Source organism: Pinus tabuliformis, chromosome 1_2 (genome assembly GCF_031772625.1).
Source record: "Pinus tabuliformis cultivar Carrire ecotype Pingquan chromosome 1_2, CPIR1, whole genome shotgun sequence".
Taxonomy (NCBI): domain Eukaryota; kingdom Viridiplantae; phylum Streptophyta; class Pinopsida; order Pinales; family Pinaceae; genus Pinus; species Pinus tabuliformis.
The window spans coordinates 1289389851-1289396908 of NC_142298.1; the positions used below are offsets into that span (position 1 = coordinate 1289389851).

The 7058-nt window shown below is 34.4% G+C and overlaps 1 pseudogene; it reads right to left on the bottom strand.

The window, feature by feature from the left end:
• Positions 1–1556: 1556 nt before the first annotated feature.
• On the bottom strand, positions 1557–1922 carry LOC149210938 (endoglucanase 23 pseudogene; annotated as a pseudogene).
• Between the last annotated feature and the right edge of the window lie 5136 nt (positions 1923–7058).

Genomic DNA, 7058 nt, shown 5'->3' on the forward strand with positions numbered 1-7058 from the left:
GGAAAGGGAATGAGTTTTATTTAGAAGGCAAACTAGAAGGCAACAAACTGAAAAGGATAAAGGAATGTATGCGATTCAGAAAAATAGGCGTGCATGAAGTCGTGAAAGATAAGGTAATGGAAGATGGGCTTCAACACAAGGATGGTCTAGGCGTTTGGAAGGAAAAGGTGAGTAATCACGACGTAAAAGGATTTTTGTGTAGTGGAAAATGTCATGATATGTGTTGTGAAGAATTAATTCCTTCAAGCATCCAATGATGCATGTTTCATTGTGATTTCGAAAAATCACTTTTTCATTAGATTGTCTTCAACTCTGAAAAACTTAGCACCATTCCTACATAAAAATTGTCACCTTTGTGTGCCATCTCCATTGATCATTCCTGTATGAAGTGACTCAAAAACAAATTAGCTCATTTTCAAGAATTTATGAAATGTCCATTTTTTTAATTATTTTTCGAAGTTACACTAATTGTGGATGAAAAAGGGTGTTGCATCGTAATGTTGAGCTTTCTACATAAGCTTCTCGTTGACCTACACATAACACCAATCTCATTTCACTTGTTAGTATATGCATCTTAACTTTTGCCCGCAAATTCACTTAAAATAAATGATAAAATCCAATATACTTTTATTTCCCCCCAACTAAAATTATTGCATGTCCTCATGCAATTTACTCATTGATTGTGCAATACTTTTTCAAAATGTTTTTATTGGTTTGCAGGAAAATTGATTTAAAACATTTGAAAAGGCTTTTGTATTTCTTAGGGAACAAGTATTATGAATGAATGAGGGCAATTTTATTTTATTTTTTATTTTTTATAAATAACAAATTAAAAAAACAAAAGTTTTTAATTTATTATTTATGTCGATTTTTTTATTATTTATTTATTAAAAACAAAACTAATAATAAAAATAATAAAAGAAACTAACCCTAATTAAAAAAAATGACCAAGGGTGACCAGTTGTGTAACTATCCTGCGCAGATTATCTGGGTGGCTTGGCAAAGAGTAGGCAGAATGGAAGTTGGGCAGAGTATGATTCACATCGATTTGCTACAATAATCTCACTTACTTCTCTGCAAGATTGGACCTGTACATCGTCAGATATAGTGGAATATTCAAAGAATTCAATTGTAGCATTCCTAAGTATCTAGTAACAATCATCAAGCAGACGATCTTGGCATCGTGAACATTAGTGTAATGAAGCAGTGTGTAAAATGGAGATAGTGAGCATGAGAAAACAATCAGCTTCCGGCATAAAATCCAGCATAAGCATAAGAATCAACATAAAGCTCGTGGGCCATTTTCCAGTTTTGTTTCCATCTGGCCCTCCAGTGATTGCACCAACTAGAATATTCGGGTTGGGATCTGAGGCAGCAAATAATTTGGCCCCACCATTACATTTTATGGGAGTAGGCTTCATTACAATTGAGGGTAAAGATGCGGCTCTGTGATGAATTCCTTGAGGAAAGCGATGACCATATCCGACCATATATGAAAGTTTGAGAGGATTACCTCCTAGTATGTAGTCCACCTGTCGCTTGGCATATTGTCTGAGTCACTCAGCACGAATTACTGTTGCTGCACATACAACAGTTTGATTAGCATTGTTCAAATAACTAGCGTAGGTTAAAAGTAGAAATGAGAAGGCTGTAACTCGCTGCATGTTACCCCCTGCATCCTTGTAAATAAGTCCACCTGGTGTGAATTTCTTCTGCGAATAAGGTGACTCTGGCATGAGAGAGCAGATGAAATAGTCAGCGTTTTCTCTGTAGCCTCCCAGAACTGTTACATTCCCATGTAAGAAAAACTTAGCTAGCAAAACATCAATTCGAGCACGCTTATTGTCCCAACCAAATTCGAAGTTGTTTTCTTCGGATCCAAACTCTAAGCCATTTTTAAAAGGCAGATAAGTGCCACCCATGAACTTGTATAGCAATGGTGTTTGAACTTAGAATTTTGGATGGCCACTGAAAAATGCCAGTGCCCCTACCAGTGGTGCATTGTAGTAGGTGGTGGGTTCGGATTGCGCGGGGAGTGCCTGACTGTCTGCATGTCGCCTCTAGGCGTAAAATCCTGAAAGAAAAATGTTATAAGACAAGATATATCAAAATAAAATGCAACCCATGGCTTGACTCTTGGCTTGCAAAAGGTATCAGCAATTAAAACAGATCTTCCCATAATTTGTAAAGAAATCAAGACAATGAACTTTCACGCCTATCGTAGTCTCGTATTTCTTTCAAATTCTCCAGTAAGAGGCCGCTTGACAAAAGTTGTGTTTCCAGTGCCTCCATTGCCAACGATAACAAGCTTGAAATTTGGACAATCGACTTGTGGACCAGGTTCGTTTTGACAATCAATGCTCAGCAAAGTGTTAATATTTTTTTTCCTGTCAAGAAAACCAGAATTGAAAATACAGTAAAAAACCATTGTCACCTTCATTATTTTCTCTAGATGCAAGAAAGAAACAACAAACGCTTGTTTGCTCTTTCCCAGCTTGACAGAGAGCTTAAGCCATTGAATAAGATCTTGGCAACCACCCATGCGGTGCTAACTAATTCAACGCTTGATTAAAATTGCCTCCTTGATATTTAGTAATAGGAAAATCCGATTTGACTTATCATGTAGTGATTTGTTCCTAAAAAATTGGAATTTGTATTATCGTTTCCTGATTTCCTGTACAAAAAGCCGGATTTTTAATTTATGTTTTGGAGGATTTGGTGGGTGTTTGCTTAGGGAGTTGTGATTGCAGAGGGCATCTTTTCCAATTGACAATTCATTTTTGAGTTTAATAAAGATATCAAATTTTTTTTCCCTCGAAGATCATTCAGCTCTTTCTCAATTTCCAGCGCCAGGATAAGATGGCCTCTCATTGTTCACAGGGGACAGACCAGCTGGAAGTTCCTCTCTCTTAGAGATTCCAGCAACTTCTTTTCTCAAGCTTGCTAGGTCATTGTCAATAGAAGAACCCTCCAGCAATGCAAACTTTCCTTCAAGAACATCAATGTTGAGGTGATTAAGTGCATCTGCCTTAGACTCCAGCGCCATTACTTTTATATGAATTGTTTTATTTATGAATGCACTGGTTGACTGTTTTATTTTTATTTTTATTATTATTAAAAGTCTAAAAAAATGAAATTAACCCTATCTTTAAAAACAAAAATGGTTATTTTTTTTTTTTTTTAAATATATTTTTTTCTCTTTTAATCAATGAAAAACTAAACTTTCTCTAGACTTAATTTTTTTAAGAAATGGACACAATGATTTGAATATTGAAAGATGTTTTTGATGAATCATATTGAAAAACATTTATTTATTCCTGAAATTAGTCTAAATCATCCCTATTTTCTGATCCTCGCAATCGCACTAAGCACGGAGGAGAGCATACTTATTAAAAGCGAAACTGAAAATGAAAGCCTACCTACTCTATACGAATTAGAAAAAAAAATTAGCTACGTGTAATTAAAATTCCAATGAAGCCATTCACGTAGCAGTAACAACAATATATCCAGTAACAATTTTTTAAATGATGGATGAAAATATTTGAGAGTGAATGAGTCTAGTTGCTGTAACTCCAAATCAACTAAAAAATAAAAAGATGAATCTAATCTAGTACTTACTTGGAACCATTGTTCGATAAAGCTTTGATAGGCACAGTTTCTCTCACTTAGATCATGTTGTAACTCCTCTTCTTCTTCTCCGATCTGCTATTCTTCTTCCTCGAATTCCTGTTCGAATGATTGTTCGCCATCAGATACGCAGGATTCTTCAGATATTGAATCTTCGTTTATTTCTTGGGGAGTAGTTGAACTTTCAATTCTTCTCAAGATCTCCTTTTCCAGGGAAGAGGAGATTCCGAATTCTACAAGGATCTGAGTGAGTAGTTCCAAGATGACACTCATTATAAAACCATGTTGAAAGAGATTATAAAAACAAAGTGCTAATAATTGTCTGAGTTTCTAATCCTTTTACAAGGTTTCAGTTCACAAAAACTCTTCCAAATCAACACACTAAAAATTTAATTAAAAACAAAAGGACCACAGAAATAATCTTGAATTCAATACTCAATTAAACCCTCTTACAAGGACTGCTCATTAATTGAGTAATCGAATTCTTCAACTACAACGATGAACCATGAATTCATCAAACACTCTTCACAGTTGCGAAAATCAAACACACTTGCAGAAATTGAAATTCACACTTGCATAAATGTAAACACACCCTACATGCCCTGATCCATAAGAGGTCGAGCCCGTTACGGTATCTCGAATGCGATGTGTAGGCTATTCCCCACGTCTTACCGCCTTAACACCTTGGAGTTAGGAACATGTCTAAACACACTTGCATGAAAAAATCAAACTAAACTTCAATCCATCGTGCCTCCCCGGCAATGGCGCCAAAATGTTGGGTGAAAATATTATTGTTTAATTCTGTTGTAGTACTTACCCAACTATTTACTTTGTCAATCCAACGTTCGTAGGCTTACGAGGCACATGCACTATATATGCAGGACCGAAGTGGAACTAATCCAATCTAATCTAATCTAAATTACTGAAATCAAATTAATCTAGGAAGGCATTGAAACATTAACTATAAAAGCAAGAAATTGCATAAGGGAAAAGCAATACAACATGTGAAGAATTTGAATGACAAACAACATATGTGAGCTCACAACAATAAAGCTATCTCAAATTATATTACAAGAATCAAATTACAAATCATGAAAACATAACAAAGAATATGAATCAAAGCTAAGAATCCCCTTCTCCTAATTACAAAACTATCTCTTAAAGCTAATCTCTATTTTTTAAAATGAAGAGAGAGCACTCTCTTATATAGATGAAGAAGATAAGCATCTCATAATTACATATCCAATATTCTCTCAAGCACTCTCAACTACTTTCCCATTATTACAAAATATGATCCCTTTGAATCCTCCACACATCTCTCACATATCTTGGATAAGATATGCCAACCAAATCCTCCATGATCTTCTCCTTAGGAATAGACTTGAATAATTATCTCCTTAATATGGTGGAGGAGATATTTGAGAAGTCTCTTGGAATTAATTCTTCACATATTTCCTACACATCACAAAACTCACATATTCTTGAGATATATATAAAAACATGTATATTTTCTAATATTTAATCATAAATTCACTTGTAATACAAAAATGAATAAAATGGAAAATAAGAAGGTGAAACCCAAATGTATTTATGAAAATGATATGATAAAAGGTTAATGGGATGATGAAATGTAAGGAATAGTGAAGAAAAAGGTGGATGAAAATATGACATTTTTGAGTCCCAACACCCCCTTAAGCAAACACTATGATTAGAACTAATTTTGATGAGCTTCGAAGTGAAATTGGGTAGTGGTCTACTCCCATGACTCTCTGGAACAAAAAAATCTATCAGATTTGTGATACTAAGAAGGTAGAGGATGAAAAGCACTTCCTTTTAGACTTCCCCTCTCTTAGTCACATCCTCTCTCAATTCCCTAAGATATGCCACACTTCCAATATTCTTGACTTATTAATCCAACCTAACTATAGAAATCTTGGAGTGCTTCTTTCCATTCCCTTTGATCATAGAAACAAGATTTTGAAGAATCATGCTTAGATATTTTTTCTTTTATTGAGGTCTGATAGACCGCATTGGTATTAATGGATGTTAATCATCATCATCACCAATGGATTATTTTGTAGTTTATTTTGGAGGATCACGATATTTTGTAATATTTACACAATATTTCTATAAAAGGGTGTGAATCAATGTCTTAATAGGAAAACATTATATGTTTTATATGTTTAAACAATTTAGAATTATGGTACGTAAAAAAATTAAGAGTCTAATGCCTAGGAATAGATAATGGAGTTGACTTCACATCCCTAAAATTTTAAATATATTGCAATGAATTTGGGATTGAAAATAATAAATCCGTTGTCTTTACTCCCCAAAAAAATAGTATGGCCTCATGGATGAATATAAATATTCTCTAAATGCATATTCAGGTCTTCCTATTCTCATGAGGGGCGATTATGTAGTTGAAGTAACTGGACAAGGAAGAGTGCAATTCTATGATGGAATTTTTGAGAATGTCTTGCATATTCCAAGACTTTTTATGAATCTTCTTTGAGTGTATCAGTTGACAGACAATGACACCAAAAGGAAAGTGGAATTTACCCCATATTCTGTGAGAATTTATGATATGCAAACCAACTTGAATATTGCATTTGGAAAGCTAAATGATCAATCTATGTTATGGTGTATAAATCCCTCTTGCTGACAAGAGTGATCTCCCTAGATCCTAAAGGAAATTAGAAACAAATAGAAAATTGAATGACTCTTTCCCTAAGCTTGTTTCATTCGAATTGTAAATACAAGAGTAGGAGAATAATCCTCTTACCTATTTGTGAATTTATTCATGAAGATCCCTCCTCTGTCTCGATGAAGTTTCCTAATGCTCAAAAAGACCTACAATCATAGAAATAAAAGGCATCAAAGGCATACACAATAATAACAATTAAAACAAGATTAATCTAATGATCAAGGATATTAGAAATTGAGATTATCTTACTGAATTTCGAAAGAATCATAAAGCAATCATCATTTCAATAAGAAAATGCAATGGGAAAAAAGATAAATTTGTATTAATTCAAGGATAAAGAAGAGCCTTACAACCTCTACCTTGATTTCATGAGGTTCCTACCAAATGCCTCTAAATCTCTCCTTAGATGATAAACCTTCCAATTTAATTCTATCAGCATAAGTGTATCTTTTCTGAAACATCTTCTTTGATTTCATAAGGATCCTCCCAAATTCCTCTAAACCTCTCCTTAGCTGATAAGCCTTCCAATCTAATTCTAACAACATAAGTGTATATTTTCTGAACCTCCTAATCCCTCTATCCTCTAGTGAGTTTATAGGCCAAGAGGAATAAGTTTCACATCCAAGATAGAAGGATGAGATCCTCTAATTGGGGGATTCGGGTTCGTTGATGAAAGGGAATTAGCTCCATGTTCTGAGGGGTTTGACTCGAATAGATATTACCTAGA